This window comes from Cupressus sempervirens, chromosome 10 (genome assembly GCF_028749045.1).
Source record: "Cupressus sempervirens isolate cs-2001-9-10 chromosome 10, ASM2874904v1, whole genome shotgun sequence".
NCBI classification, from domain to species: Eukaryota; Viridiplantae; Streptophyta; class Pinopsida; order Cupressales; family Cupressaceae; genus Cupressus; species Cupressus sempervirens.
In genome coordinates this window covers 438,343,674-438,363,809 of record NC_143127.1, presented here as the reverse complement: position 1 = coordinate 438,363,809, position 20,136 = coordinate 438,343,674, and the positions used below count along the sequence as shown (strand labels likewise).

General features: G+C 33.3%; 1 long non-coding RNA gene across 6 annotated transcripts; it reads left to right on the top strand.

Moving 5' to 3' along the window:
* The first annotated feature begins 3,164 nt into the window (after positions 1–3,164).
* Positions 3,165–19,793, top strand: LOC149534593 (uncharacterized). Of its 6 annotated transcripts, none has more exons than XR_016356871.1 (5): positions 3,166–3,550; positions 10,028–10,103; positions 10,235–10,312; positions 17,653–17,737; positions 19,422–19,793. It is a non-coding gene; the product is annotated as an uncharacterized LOC149534593 (long non-coding RNA). The 6 variants fall into 6 exon arrangements; XR_016356870.1 differs by having other exon boundaries at positions 19,415–19,793; XR_016356872.1 differs by lacking the exon at positions 17,653–17,737 and having other exon boundaries at positions 3,170–3,550.
* The last annotated feature ends 343 nt before the right edge of the window (positions 19,794–20,136 follow it).

Genomic DNA, 20,136 nt, shown 5'->3' with positions numbered 1-20,136 from the left:
CTCATGAAGATGGAAATGAACATGTTGTTAGTGATATACTTGGTGATCTTTGGTGGTTGGTTATAGTCTTTCATTGTGACCCTTGTGATCTTATGTTTTTAGTTGCTTGTACCTATGCTTTATCTTTATAAAAGAAATCATCTATGTTTATCCTTGTTTCTAAGGATCCCTGGGTGTGGCATTACAAAATTGTATTTATCAAGCTAAGTTAGATTGTGAATATCTTTTAGATTTCTTGGCCAATTGAACACAGTTGTGTCCATCAAATTTCTCTTCACTTTATTTTTCCAAAATAATGATAGCCGAGGGCTTCTCCTCCTCAAGATTTAGACAATTTTCTAGCTTCTAATCCATGTTGCCCATTCCTATTTTTCAAATAAAAACTTAATGTCAATGTCTTTTTCATAATTAATAGTGATAGTAATTAACAATGTATTAGGCTAATGATTAATTTGTCTCATAAGATCTCTAAGTGAATTGTGTTCTTCAATTAGATTAAAAGTATTCAAAATCTTTCCTCGCCTTTCAATTTATTAACTAAATATATCTTCTTGTTGATGTGTTTTTAAGTACAATTACTAGTTTAAAATAAGTTTAACTCTAAACCTAACTTAATTTATGACCCTAATCTTTAACAATAAGAATAACTTAATAACAGCTATTGTAACTCTAGCATTAATCTAACCTTAACTATAATCTCACACTAACCTTAATTACAATTACAATTCTAATACTACTTATTTAAAAGCATTAAGAGTTTCACTCTAATTGTAATATTACATTGTTTATGAAAATTAATGTAATTGATTTATTAATTGACGAGATGTTTCCTTACCTTTGGCTTTTACATGAGCTAGAAGACCATTCGCTCTTCCCCGAAAGATCTGCCAATATTTTATCAAATATTTTATGTAAATCGAGGAGACTGTTAATCAAAAAAAAAATTATTGTGTTTTATGTAGGTAATTTACTATTGTATTTAGTATCACTCAAAACTAATTAGTTTCCACCAATTGCATGTTATTATTATTCTTTAATTCACTTATTCTATAATTTTAATTTATTTTAATTTATTTATATTTTATAAAAATATGTATTTCAAACATTATTGGTTGAATTGCTTTAGTGTTATAGGACCCCTTTTTGCAGAGTCTATTTCTATATTATTATTTTTTAGCCAATATTTTCAAAATGCATTAAAATAAATACTTTTTAACTTTTCAAACAAATATTAGTTAATTTTTTAAAAATGGTTTCAAGGTTGATAGAGAATGGAGAGTTGATCTCCACATTAATCAAATGTGAAATAGTCATATATTTAATTTGTACTTAATATTTTTTATTTAAAATATTTTAATTTTTAATTATCATTTTTAATTTTCAAAACATAATTTTTACTTGTATGTGATGGATTTTAACCATATTAATAACATTTAAAAATATTTTAATTTTACAATCTCATTTCTCCTCATTCTTAATTGGTTTAAGAAATATTTAATTTATAAATAACAATAAATATGTTAGAACTAATTATTTTATATTATAAATGATAATAATTTTAAAAGAACATTGATACAATTTTGATATGTATAGTCACTTTTTAACAATATCATTAAACAAATTATGATTTGTTTATCTCAATATTTACTAATTTCTTAGAATTGTTCACTATATTTTAACCTCTATCTAATAATAATATTTGTGAGACTTTAATATATCTATACTATTTCTAAAAGAATATACATTAGTCAATTTGTTAATTACCAATAACACATTTTATAATTCAATTGACCCATCATAATTTAAATCAATTCAAATCTACAATAAGATTTCTAATTTAATTAATTTTTTAATCATTATTATCAACTATATGAATTAAATTAATTGTAACTAGTCTAATATTGTTAGCAATAATATTTTTAACAATACTTTAATCATTTTTCATATCTACCAAACAAAACTAAAATTATATTAATAACAACAAATACACCACTACATGGCACTTGTTTAGATTCTAATTGTACCATTATATTGTTTAAGAAAATAAATGTAAATGATTTAAATATTGGTGGGATAGCTTTTTTCACAAGAGGAAAACTGTTAATTTTTCAATGGAAATCTCTTGCAAATTTTTTCTAAGTTTTCACATGTCACCCTTTCGCAACAGGAAGACCATTAACTCTTTGGGTTTAACCATGGAGGAAACTTTGTAGTTAAGCATGCTCAAGCTAGAGTAGTACTGGGATGGGTGACCTCTCGAGAAGTCTCAGTGCTTCACCCCTGTGAGCATCACCTAGATCCAATGAGTGCTAAGTGTTCCATTTATCCTCATTAGAGATGGATTCATGTTGAATCACAACTCATGAAACATGGGTCAATGAGTTTGACTCAAAAATCACACAATTAAATCCTGATAGCAATATCACAATTTGACTTGCTGTGGAAATTATCTCATACTTATCTATTAACTCTTCACCAAAATATGTGTTGTGATTTTATTAACTTTTTAAATCTAAATCTAGAATATCGTAATCAGAAGCAGGCCTAGAATTTGATGGCTGTATTGGTTGTTTTTTCACTTTTGAACCGTATATGACGAGCTAAAAAATTGTAAGACCGTATGACTTGATAGGTTAAATTTTTTGAGAACTGTCAATATGACAAGTAAATTTATTACTAAACCTTCAATATTTGTTATAGGAAACTTAGTATTTTATTTAATATCCATAAATGTGATTTCATAATATGTATAATATATATGTATGATAAATATATATTATTTTATATTTATATGTTTCTATTTTTCTTTCTATTTTGTATTTTGATGATTACATATTTATATTAATTTAGAAACTTGTTGAAATGGAATATAATGAATTTTTAAAACTTGTTTTTAATAATTTACAATATTAAATATATTTTTTTAATAATATTTTAAAAACTTGCATTGAGACTTTTGTATAGATTACTAAATTATAATTATATGTTATTTGTAGAAATTTTACATATATTACTAATTAATATTTAATATTTTCTAAAATATAAAATATTTAAACTTTAAAATGATCTATTAGGTTAAAAAATTGACACTCAACCATTTTCTTAAAACATAAAATGAAAGGTAAGAAATAAATTTAGCCGTCAAATTCCAGGCCGGTCAGAAGAGTTTAGTTTTAGGAGAGCTTTTTTATTACAATCACAAGAGCTTTTTTTTGTCACAACCAGATGACGTTTAATCAAAAGAGTTTATTTTTAGGAGGGCTTTTTTATTAGATTCAGAAGATTTTTTTGGTCACAACCAGAAGACCGTTAACCAGAAGAGATTTCTTTAGAAGACTGTTACTTCCAACGGGTCGCTAAGCTTTTTCAACTTTTTCATCGAACGAGACCGTTTAACTCTTGAGTATATAATAGTTTGGGTGGCATTAGTTTTCTCCATATTCATTGATGGATTCAGCATGGGAAAATGTGAGGTAGAACGATTGTGGTTGTTCCCCATACTGTGATGGACAGCAGTTGTTCCCATGTTCGCAGAACAGCCTTTCAACAGGTTAGGGTTTCACCCCACTTTCTTATTTGGCGATTTCTTTAATTTTTATTAGGGTCTTGTTAAATATGATTTCTCTCTGCTTTAGAGGCAATCGTAAACATCAGATTTTAAATTAGCTATGCAAATTATTGTTCTCTTTTGGATTGAGTAGTGAGTAAGGTGTGTTTCTGAAACCTGGTTGTGGCAAGGGGCATCTCTCAAACTTGATTGCGACAGAAATCTTAGAACGAGTTTCTCTAATTTTGCTGAATTCTGGATTGTGTTAACATGTAATTTGGTTGCATCCATGTGAAAAATCAACTATTGCAGTCACTGATTATTAATCTCCTATCATAAACGATTATTAAACTGTTGAAAATAAATTCCCAGCTAATATCGAAAAATAACACAACTGCAACTTCACTTATAAAATACGAAAAGAAATGCGCAACACAATGAACACAATATTTTCGGACAAATTGTCCTTGGAAAAACCCCTAAGGGAAAACCAGTTCTACAGATGAGGAATTATATTAAACTTCAGCAAATCAAGAGATACAAAATTCTTTGCCTCTCACTGGCAGAACTTCGACAACCTCCTAATTTCTCCCGCTGATATTCCCCACTGCTATCCCCACGCTAACACTGCGCCCTTGCTAACACTGCAAGACTGTTTGCTAACATTGCAAACTTTTCTCCAAAACTTTATATCCAAATGACCCAATGACCCCTTTTTATACTACTCCTGTTGGTAAACCAACGACCGAGATTAAATCAAACCAACGGCTGAGATTAAGACAACTTGACAGCCAATAATAGAATTGGTTGCAAGGTGTCCAAAAGGAATCTCTAAAATTAGTAAATAATAACCATTTACTAATTCTTGGCAAGTGGACAAACAACTGTTCAAACCACCCATAAATACAACTGCTATTCATAGATAAGGATGAACAACTGTCCAAGCTACCCATAAATACTACTGCTATTTTCGAGTCAGAAATAACAGTTGTCCAACTAACAATAATTAACACTCCCTCTTAGTGAGGAAGTTGTTCTGCATGACACCCATCTTATCTCTGAAGAAGATAAATTTGGCCTTTCCCAAAGCCTTCGTCAGAATGTCTGCTACCTGCTCATCTGTAGGTATGTATTGTAGTCGAACAACTCCCCTTTGTACACAATCTCTGATGAAGTGATATCTGATATCTATATGTTTAGACCTATTATGAAACACTGGATTCTCAGACAACTTGATGCAACTCTGATTGTCACAATGTATCACAGTAGTCTCAACCTTCTGACCAAACAAGGCTACTAACAACTTCCGAAGCCATATAGCTTCACATGTCGCCATGCTAGCTGCTATGTATTATGCTTTTGCTAAACTTAGAGCCACAGACTTCTGCTTCCTGCTGAACCAAGATACAACTCCTGATCCCAAGCTGAAACAACACCCTGAAGTGCTCCTTTTGTCTGTTGTACTTCCTGCCCAATCTGCGTCAGTATAGCCTATCAACCTGATACTTTCACCTCGAACATATCTGATCCCATACTCGACTGTACCATGCAAGTAATGTAGCACATGCTTAGCCGCTATCCAATGCATTCTCTTTGGTTCAACCATGAACTGATTAAGAGAGTTTACTGCAAATGCTATATCTAGCCTAGTGTTAACCAAATACATAAGCGAACCAATCAACTGTCTATATAAAGTGGGATCTACATATTTCTCCTTAGATGTATCTACCTTCCTCCAATTCGTGATCATGGGTGTAGACATGGCTTTGCAATCCTTCATCCCAAATTTCTTCAAGATTTCAATGCAATATTTCCCTTGACCAAAGAAAATCTCCCCATCTGTCTGCCACACTTCCATGCCTAGAAAGTAGTGCATAAGTCCTAAATCCTTCATCTTGAACTCTTCTGCAAGGTTCCTCTTGCAATCCACTATGAGCCCTAGTGAACCTGTAAGAAATAGGTCGTCCACATAAAGAACAAGAATGAGAATCTCACCCTTAACCATCAAGTAGTAGAGGTTAGCATCTGCTTCACTCTTCACAAAGCCCATTTTCTGCAAGTATGTATCAATGCGCTCATACCACGCTCTAGGAGCCTGCTTGAGTCCGTACAATGCTTTCTTCAATCTGCACACGTGGGTATCTTTGTTGTGTGCTACAAAGCCTTCTGGTTGTTCTATGTATACCTCCTCCTTCAACTCACCATTGAGGAATGTTGTCTTGACATCCATTTGATGGATTTGCCATCCCATCTGTGCTGCAAGTGAGATTACAGCTCGTATAGAAGTATACCTGGCAACTGGAGCAAATGTCTCCTCATAGTCTATTCCCTCCTTCTGCGAGAACCCCTTTGCCACGAACCTAGCCTTGTATTTCTCAATGCTACCATCTGCACCGTGCTTTATCTTATAGATCCAGTGTGATCCAACTACAGCCCTATCTGTTGGTCTAGGTACTACCTCCCACACATCATTCTGCATTATTGAAGATTATTCCTCAACCATAGCATCTCGCCATACCTGATGTTCTGCAGCTTCCTGATAGCTAGAAGGCTCACTATCTACCAACTGACTAACTAATGCCAGATAGTCATTGAACTTGGCTGGTTGTCTTCGTTGTCTAGTACTCTTCCTAGGAGCTCCCACAAACTCCTGAGTATCCCTTTGTGTATCTGGAACCAGATGGTTCCTACTGCCAACTATAGAGGATGAAATGTCAACCTCTAAGTCTTCTAGATGCATTTCATGTTGCACCTATTGCTCCATACTCTGTGAATCTTCACTAACTGAGTCTACACTCGTACTGGTAACTGTACTTGAGCTTTGCTGCCCTTGACTTGGTCTTGGAGCTTCTATTGGCTGCTCACTCTGATCATCTGCTGGCAAATCTCTGGATCTCCTGAATGCCTTGTCCTCCATGAACTTTACATCCCGTCTAACAATAATTCTTTTAGTCCCCGAAATGAAAATCATGTATGCCTTTGAGGTCTCACTGTACCCAAAAAAGTACCCCCTCTCTGCAGTCTGATCTAACTTTGTATGTGTATCTTTAGGAATATGACAATATGCCAAACTCTCGAATATCCTGAAGTGACTAACATCTGGCTTCTTCCCTGTGAAAGCCTCCTCTGGTGTCATCTTCCCTAGCACCTTGTGTGGAACTCTATTATGAATGTAGACTTTTGTATTACACGCCTCTGCCCATAAGTAACAAGGCATGTCCTGGTCATGTAGCATAGCTCTTGCTGCCTCCGATATAGAACGGTTCTTCCTCTCAGCAACTCCATTCTGCTGTGGATTGTAAGGAACAATCCATTCTCTCTTGATTCCTTCTCTGGTGCAGAACTCCTGGAAGACATTTCCTTTGTACTCGCCTCCATTGTCTGACCGAAGAACTTTTATCTTCTTTCCTGTCGAGTTCTCCACAAGAGCCTTGAACTCTTGGAATCGACTAAAAACCTCATCCTTAGTCTTCAAGAAGTATATCCAGGTCTTTTTAGAGAAATCATCAATAAAAGTAACATAGTACTCATATCCTCTAAGAGATTTCGTCGACATTGGTCCACAAACATCTGAATGTACTAGATCAAGAACACCCTCAGATCTGGTGTCACTCTTTGAAAAAGATGCTTTCACAAACTTCCCCAACACACATCCCTTACATACATCGTCATGCTCTGTGCTCACCTTTGGAACACCTGTCACGGTCTCATGAAGCAATCTAAGTGCTCCATGATGAATATGGCCCATCCTCCTATGCCATAGCTCTCCAAGATCTCTAGGATTACTGTTGCTCATAAGTGCCTTAGGAGTATCAAACTGCAATCTATAAAGGCGACCACTCCTAACTCCAATAGTTATGGGTGATTTCCAATCCTTGTGCTTAATCAACACATGTGTCCCTCTAAAGAGTACATTATACCCCCTATCCTGAAGAACAGATACAGAAATCAAATTCATACCTAAGCCTGGCACATATAACACATCATGAAGTGGAATTATCTTTCCATTCTCCCTCTGAAACTGAACAGTCCCTTTCCCAACAGGGTTGAGTTTGGACAAGTTTCCCATAGAAATCTGGATGTTGGTGTCGTCCTCCTTGTAACTAGAGAAGTACTCTCTAACTCTTGTCATATGAAATGACGCCCCACTATCTATATACCAAACACACTGTGAGGTTGAGCTAACCATACAAGCTATGAGTGCAAACTCATTTTCCATTCTACTGGAGAGTTCTTCTGCATTTGTTGAAGTTGCCACCTGCTTCTTACCCTTCTTCCTCTCTGGGCAATCACTGACATAGTGGCCAAACTCGTGACATCCAAAGCACTTGACCTTAGAAAGGTCCTTCTTCTTCTTTTCACTTTGTGAATTTGATCCTTTGCTAGATCCCTTCTTTGCTTTCCCTTTACCCGCTAGGGCAACATTCTCTTGTTCCACCTTATTTTTCTGACTCTTGTTGGCCCCATTGACAAGACTTAGTCTAAACTCCTCTTGAGTGAAATCAATCCATAGTCGATCCCAACTTGGTAAAGTATCTCGTCCACTGACAACTTGAACAAAGACACTCCATTGTTTAGTAAACACATTTAGGGCTATTCTCACTAGATCATCATCACTAGGGCTATCTCCAATAGCTGCTAACTCATCCTTGACAAGTCTGAGCCTGGTGAGGTAACTTGTGACATCTTCTCCCTGATTCATCTGGGTATTCTTTAGCTTCTCTCTGAGAATCAACTTCCTGTTGGTGGTAGCATTCTGGTACAGATTTAGAATGGTGTCCCACATCTTCTTCGATGTATCTAGCTCCGAGATATGTGGAACAATATGATCCTTGACACCATCAAGGATAATTCTCCTCACTTTGGCATCGTCTTTCCTATATGCTGCAAGCTGTGTTGCATCCGTTGGTACAGGTACACCACTGGTAGCATAATCCTTGATACCATTCTCTTCCAACAATAAAGAAATTCTGGCCTTCCAGACACCAAAATTTGAGGCACCATCCAATCTATCCTGATCTCTCAAACCAGCTGAAGCCATCTCAAGGGTTTAAAGCAATAATAAATCTAAAGAGATCAAAATTTTTTTCCTAGGGAAAAACTCTTCTACCCTTAACAATGCTCTAATACCATGTGAAAAATCAACTATTGCAGTCACTAATTATTAATCTCCTATCATAAACGATTATTAAACTGCTGAAAATAAATTTTCAGCTAATATCAAAAAATAACACAACTGCAACTTCACTTATAAAATACGGAAAGAAATGCGCAACACAATAAACACAATATTTTCGGACAAATTGTCTCTGGAAAAACCCCTAAGGGAAAACCAATTCTACAGATGAGGAATTATATTAAACTTCAGCAAATCAAGAGATACAAAATTTCTTGCCTCTCACTGGCAGAACTCCGACAACCTCCTAATTTCTCCCGCTGATATTCCCCACTACTATCCCCACGCTAACATTGCACCCTTGCTAACACTGCAAACTTTTCTCCAAAACTTTATATCCAAATGACCCAATGACCCCTTTTTATACTACTCATGTTGGTAAACCAACGACCGAGATTAAATCAAACCAACGGCTGATATTAAGACAACTCGACAACCAATAATAGAATTGGTTGCAAGGTGTCCAAAAGGAATCTCTAAAATTAGTAAATAATAACCATTTACTAATTCTTGGCAAGTGGACAAACAGCTGTCCAAACCATCCATAAATACAACTGCTATTCATAGATAAGGACAAACAGCTGTCCAAGCTACCCATGAATACTACTGCTATTTCCGGGTCAAAAATAACAGCTGTCCAACTAACAATAATTAACAATCCGTTGATGGTTGCTCTCCTATATATCCGCATCATTAGATTACCTTAATTTATTTTTATGATTCTATTGCAGTGTAAAATGCCATTTTATAAGAGGTTTGTATGAATAACTGCTGCTTCTAAAAGCTTTTTTAGGGCGGTTTTGTAGGTTAGGGTTTCGTGGTCCGAGGTTTTTTTGATTGAACCATTGCACGCTAAACTATTTAGTTAAGATTGTTTTGATTTTGTTTTTTTGGCTGTAAGTTCTAGAGTACTTTTCAGGTTTGATATGCTGATGCATTAATGAATGAATTCTGGAAGCTTACAATAATAATAAAATCCTATTCAAAATCTTGTCTGTAGAGCTTGATGGATTTTGCTGCAGTCTACTGTTAAAGAATTTCTTCCATCCCCTGTTTTATTCGCTCAGATTTTGATATTAACATTGTCTGATTGATTACGTGGAGTACCCCTGAGAGGAAAATATTGGTTTTATATTAAGTAGTTTCAAAACAAGATGTAAACATGTCAATGCATTATAAGAATTTTGGGACAGATTCACACATGTGCCTGCACAATATGATAATGACTTTGAGAGCTTCTGTTACTCTTAATTTATAATCGAAAAGGAAAAACATAGATTTTTTGATTGTATTGTCTTGTGCAGGATGGGAGCTCATCAAGGGTTGTTAAAATGTGACTTAAGGATGAGATGCAACAAATTGTTCCTATCTTGGATCCAGGTACTTTTAACGCCCTTAGAACTTATGTCCTTCCTTGATGAATTTAAGTATCTTGTTGTCTGCCAGTTTGAATGTATTGGAGGGGCTTTTGATGGTCTATTTCACGGGCTTCTTGTTTGTATTGGGAGAAGTGATAATGATAATCAGGATTCCGGAGGAATGGTAAAGTGATCAAGACATGAAACCTGATCGGAGAGCCCTTGTGGCAGGTACGGCTTTTGTTTTTCAACTAGAGAAATTACATAGGACTTTAAAATATTTAATTATGATTTTTTTGATTTGGCCTGTAAGTTATGGATACTCGTGAGCTTTGAAGATGCATTTATCAATCAATATGCTAGAATTTCTGGAAGCTTTGGAATAATAGAAAAACCTGTTCAAAATCTGGTATACCTGAACTAAGATTAGCATATGTTAAGATTTCTCATGGATATTATATGTCCAGATACAATTGAGATTTGAAAATCCGGATTCAAAATTTTATATCTACATTGATATTTACATTGAGGATATTAACAATTCTTAAAATTTGATTTGTGTTATAAGAATAAGCATTTAGGATTTTGTTTTTGTTATGGATTTTTGAGGGCATGGATTATCTTTATTCTAATGGGCTTAGTACAAATTTGACGTATTATATTAGAATTTTACTTTGTTTTATATCTTTTCAAAACTTATATTGTATTTTGTACTCTATTGAGATTTTGTGATCATTTAAGTTCATGTACAATCTTTAAAAGATAAATGCAACATCTTGTCTATTCAAAGAAGTAGTTTGAAACATGATACATATATGTAAATGCATTGTAAGAATTTTGAAACAGCTTCAGGATTGATTCAGAGCAACATGATAAAGATGATACTTTGCATGTGGCTTTATTGAGATTGCATCAAGTGTTTAGTAAAATTCCCCAAAGAGATAGTAATTAAAAGTGTTTCAAATTTCAAAGTACTTTTGGCATTTGTGAATGCAGGATCTCTGAAACATGGCAAGCTCATTCGTGGGTATAATATATCAAAGAACAGTTCATCTTAATCTAAGTGGAGAAAAAAATTGCGTGAGATGCAGTAAGAATAAATAAACATCCTGATTATGTCTTAATTTTGCTGGTTACATGTATTCCCAATTAGGCTAGACAATGGGTAAAGAATCAAACAATTGAATGATTATTGAATTAAAAAGGAAAGCTGGTATAAATCTAATTTCGACCCACGACAATAATATTCGTACAAATAATACGATGAGAAGAAATATAACAACGAGAAGAGGCGTGTAACGTGTTTGACAAAAGAGAGGATATGATATTTGAAAATTGTTCTAGATTTATGGCAAAATAGTATTGATTATGAAACAAGGTACCATATATACAATTAAGATGCGGCTAACATATATATTAAATCAAATGCAATGACCATATAACAAAGGCTAAGGAAATTGATAAATTCATAAATAACCAATGAAGAAGGAAATAAATATGGAAACTTGATGGATACAAGAAGACCATTGAAGAAGGAAATAAATATGGAAACTTGCTGAGTACGAGAAGATGTAGAACATGATTCAACTTGATCTCAAGGGTGTATATATATATATATCTAATTTATGATGTCAATTCTTCTTTCTTGATGTCATCTTTATAGATTTGCTTTATGTTTTCTTGGTTATATGTTTTACAACTAGCACATTATGTTGATCATTATTAGCCTAGTTCATTGCATCATTGCATCATCTTTTTTATTACAATAAAGAAAGTAAACTCTAATTAGATAATGACATTAAATAGATAATTAATGAACTTTAAGCATTGTGTATTTATCTTAGAGAATAGATAGATTATTAAATACAAAACTAAAACATCTATTCTTTAGATATATTAGCTTTGGAAGAACTTTTGTGTGTCTTCATTTACTTAAATTTTCTTTTTGAGTTTCATTACTATGTTTTGAATTGAAGCTAGAAAAGAAATTAGTTAGTTTTCAATGATTCTTTGGTACATAATAGTTGGTTGGGGACATGACAAATCCTTGCCACCCAAAGATTGTTTTTCCTCAAGCAATTAGCAAACTCCAAGATCCCAAACTATACATGAATGCAGATTGTTATTTTTGCTAAAAATTTCATGCTTCATTGGGATCACATGTGCATAATTGAGTTCAATTGAGATGAGAAGACCACAACTTGGCCTCTACTACGCCACTCTAATATAGGCATTCCTATATCTAAAATAACCAGTATCCCATGGAAGCCAAACATAAAACCAAAACCTTTATGGGATAATGCATACCAATCTCCTCAGAAACCTCATAGCTCATGTAGATCATGTTGTTTGTATGAGGAAGCCCTTCACATGGAAAAAATGCAATCATGCATGCCTTATGCATAACGGAAGGAAAAACTTCATATTCAACAAACCATGGTTGCTCATCCAAAGAATCATTGCTAGCATCTTCATGAAATTGAACAACCATCGATAGAGCCTGCTCATTTAGAGGGCCACTGATAGAACCCAAATTTCCATTGGGTGTTGATTCGAGGATATTTGTGAAGGTATCTTCCTCAAGAATCTATTCCTTCATCTTCAACTCAAGTACCAAATAGATTATGTATTTGTAGTAGATGATGTCATCAACTACCTTTTATTTGTCGTCCTGAATGTCAACATCCATTAGTTTGCATGCAAAAGTGTTCTTGGAGTATTTAACCAACATATGTGTCTTCCAATGTATTGGAGATTATATGACATCGTTGGGTGCTATAGTGTGATTCAAGACTAAACTTTCAATTCTCCCAATAGGCTGGCAGAATCACCAGCTCCACTACCACTTTAACGTTCCGAAGGCGATCTCTATATGAAGGTGATCTCTGTCCAGAGGTGTTTTTGTCCGGAGGTGATTCTAATTGGAGGTGTCTTCTATCTAGATGTGATCTTTGTCTATAGGTGACCTTTGTCTGGAGGTAATTTTGTCATGCAATGTGTGGTGTGGTGTTCGTGTAGTGTGTGGTGTTCGTGCAATGTGTGGTGTGTGATGTGCAATAAGGGTCGAGTACGAAGGGCTCGATAGTATGATAGATGGAGGGAGTTGTTGCATAGAGATTGGAAAGAGAATACAAACTTAAACGCAAATAATATTAGAACACCAAATTCATCAAATAAATGCCAAACATGAATAGCTATTGAATACAAGTAACTTCCAATTAATACTTGCATACAAAGATGGTGCTTCAATTTGCTAGATCCAAGCAAAGTATTATAGGTGACGGAATAGGGTGAAGGTTGAATCCCATTGAAACCAGAAAGCCAAGTAGGGAAGATCTTCCACTTTTGAAATGGCGAACAAATTCAGAACTCTAATAGGAATTTGCAAATATAAAGAAATAATCTAAATTACATATACTTAAGAAATTCCTACATGTCACACATAAATAACCCTTAGAATAAAACTCTTGAAGCTTTACAAAAGAAATTTGATGTGACAAACACCTACAAATAATTATTAAAAATTGGACCCCATCATTAAATAATTAAAGGTCCAAATAATATTATTTAAATTTTGGGACCGTTAATTATTTAAAGTATTTTATTGAAATTGGGGACATTACATGAGTGCTCAAGATATAGGGATGACTCTAGAGTGTTCTTTCACCACCTCTTCACTAGTTTGAAATTTGCACTTCCAACTTGTTTGTTTCCCTTTATGCCTAGTTTTGTGTTGGTTGTTGGAGTAATTAGATATTTCCTAATTAACTCAGGTCTGCTTAAGCTAAACTTTAGGCATCTATTAATTAATTCTTTTATTGATTATTATGATGCAACCTAGGTTAGACCTTTTTTCAGGTTTTGATCTCCTTTATAAGGATGATTGCTCTTTGTAATCATCAAGAATGTCTCATCTATGGATCTGGCAATTTTAGCCTCCATAGCCTTTTGTTTCTCTATTCTATGATAGGTGTTTTCCTGTAGGTGAGTCTTGGGAGCTGTGGGCTTGATCTTTCATCAACTTCAACATGGTATTAGAGTTTCAGATCTTTATGCCCTTGTTCTGTTTGTGAGAAATTTGGCATCAATTTTTAGATCTATGGCTTTCAAAGGGTTTTCTTCTTTCAAAGGATTTTGTGTTGGATTTGGGAGGGACCTATTTTTCAGAGCACTTTGAGCCCAAGCAAACATCATCATTGAGCTCATTGTTGACATCATCATCATGCAAAACAAGGTGTCATTATTATTTTTGGTTTATTTTACTAAGAAAATTTTTGTCATCCAAAACCTTCATTTTTTTGTTTTTCACAAAAAGTGACCAATGCAATTTTATTAAAAAGGCCCATGCCTTTATTAAGAGAAGGGGATCGGTGCATATTTTTAAGGGGTGTACTTTTCAATAATACCATACCCTTGTTTGCACATTTAGGTGTGATACTCATATGGTGGGTCCAATTTTTTTGGGGTTTGTCACTACCTACGCATCTAGTTGCACCTTCCTTTGGCACCCTCAACCTCAGCTTAGCGTGCACCTCCTACCTCAATTTGCGTGTATGACTTATGTAGCATTTGGGTCCCCTTTGCTAGCTATCACATTCTAGTTTTGGAGAGCATGATTGGCATGCCTTTGCAAGCCTTGTAATTAACCTCATAACACCACATGGAGTCTTATCCACCTAACGCACGAGTTTGGGGTTATTTCACAAGACAAAGTTGATCTTGTGCTAAACAAGTTGGGAGTTTGGAATTTTGGAGTGGGTCTTCCCCATCTGCAGCAACGCATGGTTCCTTTTTTGGGAGCCATGTGTTTATTGGTGGGACTTTGTAATAGGCCCTTCTCAGGCTCTTGACCCACCAAACAGCACATTATCCTCCAGTTCACCATCAGAGTTGGAGGCCAATCACACGCGATCACTCCTTGCCCTTATTTTTAGTGCCTTGAAGTTCTCGTAGCAAATTTTGGTGTGGTTTTCTCTAGTAGTTCTTGACCCTATGTGGATGGTTCTCTTCAAGAATACAATGGTATTGAGAATTTAAAGGGTGGTTTTGATGATCAATTCATTTTCTTTTGTGAAGAATTTTTTCCATCAACATTATTAACACATTTTTTGCATGGTGGTTCCTCTTCCAACATGATTGGAGGCCCATCAATGTTGTCATCACCCTTTCAAAGCTTGGGAGGTGATTTTTCATGCAATAATTTTTGGTATTCCATGCGGCTCACAAGCATTTTTTGCACTTTTGGCCAGCTTTCTTTTGTATGCGCAATGATTGTGCTTTCTTCCAATGTCATCACCACCCACAGTGGTTTTGAGTTTTATATTCCACATGGAAACATTTGAGACATGACATACTTTTATTGGCCATTGGATTTTTTTCTTCTAGCACCGACCCTTTGCCTGACATGTATTTCTGGGGATCGAATTTTTTTTCTTTCTGGTAGTGGTCATTTTCTAGCATCCTTTTGGCTAGATGACCATTTGCCCTTCAAATTTAGTGATGAAGGGTGCTCCCCTTAATACTATAAACACATAATAGAAAGAAAGAAACAACAAGAAAAGCGAGAACAAAATATGAACTTCTTATTATTGTTGCAAATGCAAAATTACAGAATTCACAATTATAATATGCTAACCCAAATGGGTACCTTTATTACAGTAATCTACTAAACAATGTTGTGAACTATCACCTAGAGTTGTTCTATACAATGTTGGGGCCTTTCTTAAATAGGACATTTTATGCTACTTGGGAAAGTTCTAAATGCTTAAACTAATACCTAGGGCCGACAAACCCTAACTATACATATTGAATTGGCCAAATACATCTTTGACATTTATTTTGGAAATTTTGGGTAGCCCAACTTTGGAAGACCGTAACTCTTGAATCATTACTTTGATTAGCTTTATAACCACTTTTTGAAAATGCTAGCTCCTAATCTACAAACTTGGAATGACACAATCATACTTTCGTCAATTTTTTGGACCTCATTCGGGCACTATAAGACCTCTAATGGTGAGCCCAAAGATTTTTCTCCTAAATTTTCCACCAAAAATTTGCAATAACTTCTTTGATACTTAAGTTGGAGCAATGAGATTTTTATGGTAGGCTTATAATTATGAAATGAACCATCGTGTAGAAAATTAGAACATTCTAAGCTTGTATGATAAACTTACTAGAAATAGTAACCACCCTATCTACTAGTCCTTATTAAAATAGAAAAGACTAAAAATAAAATATTTTTTGGTGATGCAAGATTTCCCTCACACCCAGGATGCTCCTGCATCATTTGGGATTGTCACTTTTTGATGTTAATGCCATATCAACATTGCATCAACGTTCATATTTTTCCTTCAAACTTTGTTTGGACCTACCTTCATTTTGTTGCTCATATCTCAAGCATATGGATTCTATTTTTTGCAAACAAGATGTTATTGAAAAGTTGGTTATGAGTTCATCACTGATAAAGGTGATTTTTAGTTTTGATGCCATTTTATGGACTTTTCTGTTGTTAAAGTCAGGGGTACAAATTTGCACTCTAGGAGACGTATCTTGGAAAATCATTATGTCGTTGGACTCTTGTGTTAGCATGAATGTTGATGGTATTCCTTTGGGGGAGTATCCTAAGCATTGGAGAGTATTGATATGCTGCATTCATAACTATGTTTTTCATTAGTGTCAACATAGTAGTAAGTCTGTAAAGATTGACAAAGTAGCAGACATAGATCATAGTTGTACGAACAAAGTTTTGATTGTCTAGTGATGCACAGTTAAGGACATGTTGTACTTTGTATCCTGATGACGAGGTTGAATGTGCAAAGTCTAAGTCAAAGATGTACAAAATCCATAAGTGATTTACATAGAGCAGTATAGAGATAGAGTATATGGAAAGCAGTTTCTGATGATCCTATTATATCTTCTAGCAAAGATATAATCTAGTGATGTGTAGTCAGCTAGTGACAGAGGATAGTTTGATGGTAACACCAACAAGTGAGAAGATCCTAAAGTCATACATGTGAACTTTTGTATATACTATGAGCCAATAGTGCTATCGTAATTATGAGTTAACTAATTATTACACTGAGAGGCGTTCTATACAATGGCAACACAAATGCCCAACACAGGAATATGCCAAGATTCCTTGTCAATAAAAAAGAAATGGTAGGAGTTACAAACTTCTAAATTAAATAGTAAATTATTAAATTATTAAATCATAAAATAAAAAATACACCCGAAATAATAGTTGGCCGAAATAATAGGATGCCAAATGGAGGCCGAAATAATAGGCTCGAAGAAATAGGGCCCGAAAAAGTAGGACATGAAAAAATAGGCCCAAAAAATATGCCCCTAAAAATTAGGGCCCGAAAAAATAGGGGCAAACCAATTTCAATATGATTTATTTTTTTGTTAAATATAATATTGCATGCAGATTCATGCTTCTTTTTTGTGCGGAGTGGGGGAATTTGAAATAAATTCGTGGAATGTGAAGAGACGTCTGTTGGGGGAGATAAGGAGTCTCTCACAATCTATAAAACAAAGGCTCCTCATTTCATTTTCATTTTATGTTTTTGCAGGAAGGAAGAGGTGGAGATTATTGGAGGATTAGATTGGAGTTTTTGAACAGTAATAAATTGAAGTTTTAGAGTAATTTTTTTGCTGGTGAGATTTCTATTTAGATGTAGACATGATTCAGATTCAAAATTAGTTATAATATTCTACTTTGATTTAGATTTCAATTTCAATTAGTTCCATTTAGATTTCTAGAATTATATTCGAAATTGTTTATGCTTACATTTAATAGTTTAATCTTGCATGTTTGATTTAGATTTAGATTTGCATTCAAAATCTTTTGAGTTGTATATTTTATAATACTTTTCATTTGCATATTTTAAAAGTGCATGTTTCAAATTAGTTTTAGATTTGCATGTTTCATATTAGTTTTAGATTTACATATTTCAAAAGAGTTTTAGTTTGCATGTTTTAGATTTGAATGTTTCATAATAGTTTTACATTTGCATGTTTCAAAGTATTTATATTTTCATGTTTCCAAGTATAATTTTATCATTTATGTGAACAACAATGTCACCATATCAATACAATTTATATTTTATTAAAGATAATGATTTATTTAAAGTACATGAATCATATATTTAGTATATATTTTATCATTATTAGATTGTAAAATATAGAAAATTTCTCCAAATAATAGCTAGCCAAAATCATATGAAGCCAAATGGATGCTAAAATAATAGGGCTTGATAAAAGGGGCCAAAAATAGGACCCGAAAAAATAAGGCCAAAAAAATAGGGCTAAAATAATTTCATTAAATTTTTAAATATATAATATTTTCTTTTTGTTAAATTTATTTTTGCATGCACATTCATGCTTATTTTTCATGGGGAGTGGGGGAATTTGAAACAAATTCGTGGAATGTCAAAAGACATCTATTGGGGGATATGAGGAGTCTCTCATGGGTTATAAAACAAATGCTCCACATTTCATTTTCATTTTGTGTTTTTATAAGGAGGAAGAGGTGGAGATTATTGGAGTGGATTAGAGTTTTTGAAGAGGAGTAGATTAAAGTTTTGGAGTAATTTTTTGCATGTGAGATTTCTATTTTTAATTTAGTTTTGCATTTAGATTTAGATTTAGTTATGTATTTAGATTTAAATGTAGATTTAATTTTAAAAGTAGTTATAGTTTAGCCTTGCATGGTTGATTTAGATTTAGAATTCAAATTGAATAAAAATCTATTTGATTTAGATTTTTGATAATACATTTCATTTGCACATTTTTAAAGTGCATGTTTCAATTTAGAATAATATTTGCATGTTTCATATTAGTTTTAGATTTTCATACTTCAAAATGGTTTTGGTTTTTATGTTTTAGATTTGAATGTTTCATAATAGTTTTATATTTGCATGTTTCAAAATATTTATGTTTTTCATGTTTCATAATTAAATTTTATCATTACTGTGGATGGCAAGGTCACCTTATCAATAAAATTTGTATTTTATTAAATTGAATGATTAATTTAAAATAAACAAATCATATACTTAGTTTATATTTTATCATTATTTAATTAGATTAATTATGTGTTTTATTTAAATATTTTTCATAGTATATATAATTTTTCATTAATATTTATGTTTGTAATGTTTGAAAAGTGGAAGACAATGCCACCATATTTCAAGCATTACAATCAAACTATTTCATTTGAAATAGTTTTGATTTTTATTTATGTTATTTTAAAAATTATTCATTTGAAAGAATTTGTGTTAATTATGAATACTTTTTTATTCTGATAAATTCTATATGTTGGTGTTTGTTTATAAGTTTGCAGGTTACTATTTGAGTTATGGATGCCTCGAACAAAGAATCAAACATTATTTGATACTAGCCTGACTACTTCAATAAACTCAAATGATTTCTTTGAGACCGAGTTTGACAAATGCCTACAAATAATTAAAGAGATGTGCACAACTATAATTAAAGTTACGAAGAATGCAATATTTCCAATTGACTATGTTGGGGAAAAAGAAGTAATGCATATGAAAGATGCATAAAAATTCATATGTGACACATCTACAATAGTGGATGGGTTTCCCTCAATGATGAAAGAAGTCTTTCATGATCATTGTCCAAACAAAAGAATCTTAATCATTGAAGAATGTGACATGTATTTACACCATTACAAAGGATTTTATTTTTTGTATATGGTTCGTTCTTGTCTCCAATTTTAGAATTTTACTTCTAATTAGTTGTATTGGCAGTTTTGTTACCGCATTGTTCTATGTAACTTTCACGAAGAAGAGAACAAGAAAAAATAAATTTATTATTGTACAAAATATTTCTTTAAAGGATGTGGCTACTAAATATGTTAATTAAGAAAGAAAATCATAAGTCTAAATAGATGTCCTTAATGATAAGTATATTTATTGATTACAATTCTTAATCATTGCAATAAAAATTGCATTAGCATTATTAAAAATTCAACAATATATAATGTTCTCACATTATAATGTAGAAATAATTTTCATAAAATTGATTCTTATATA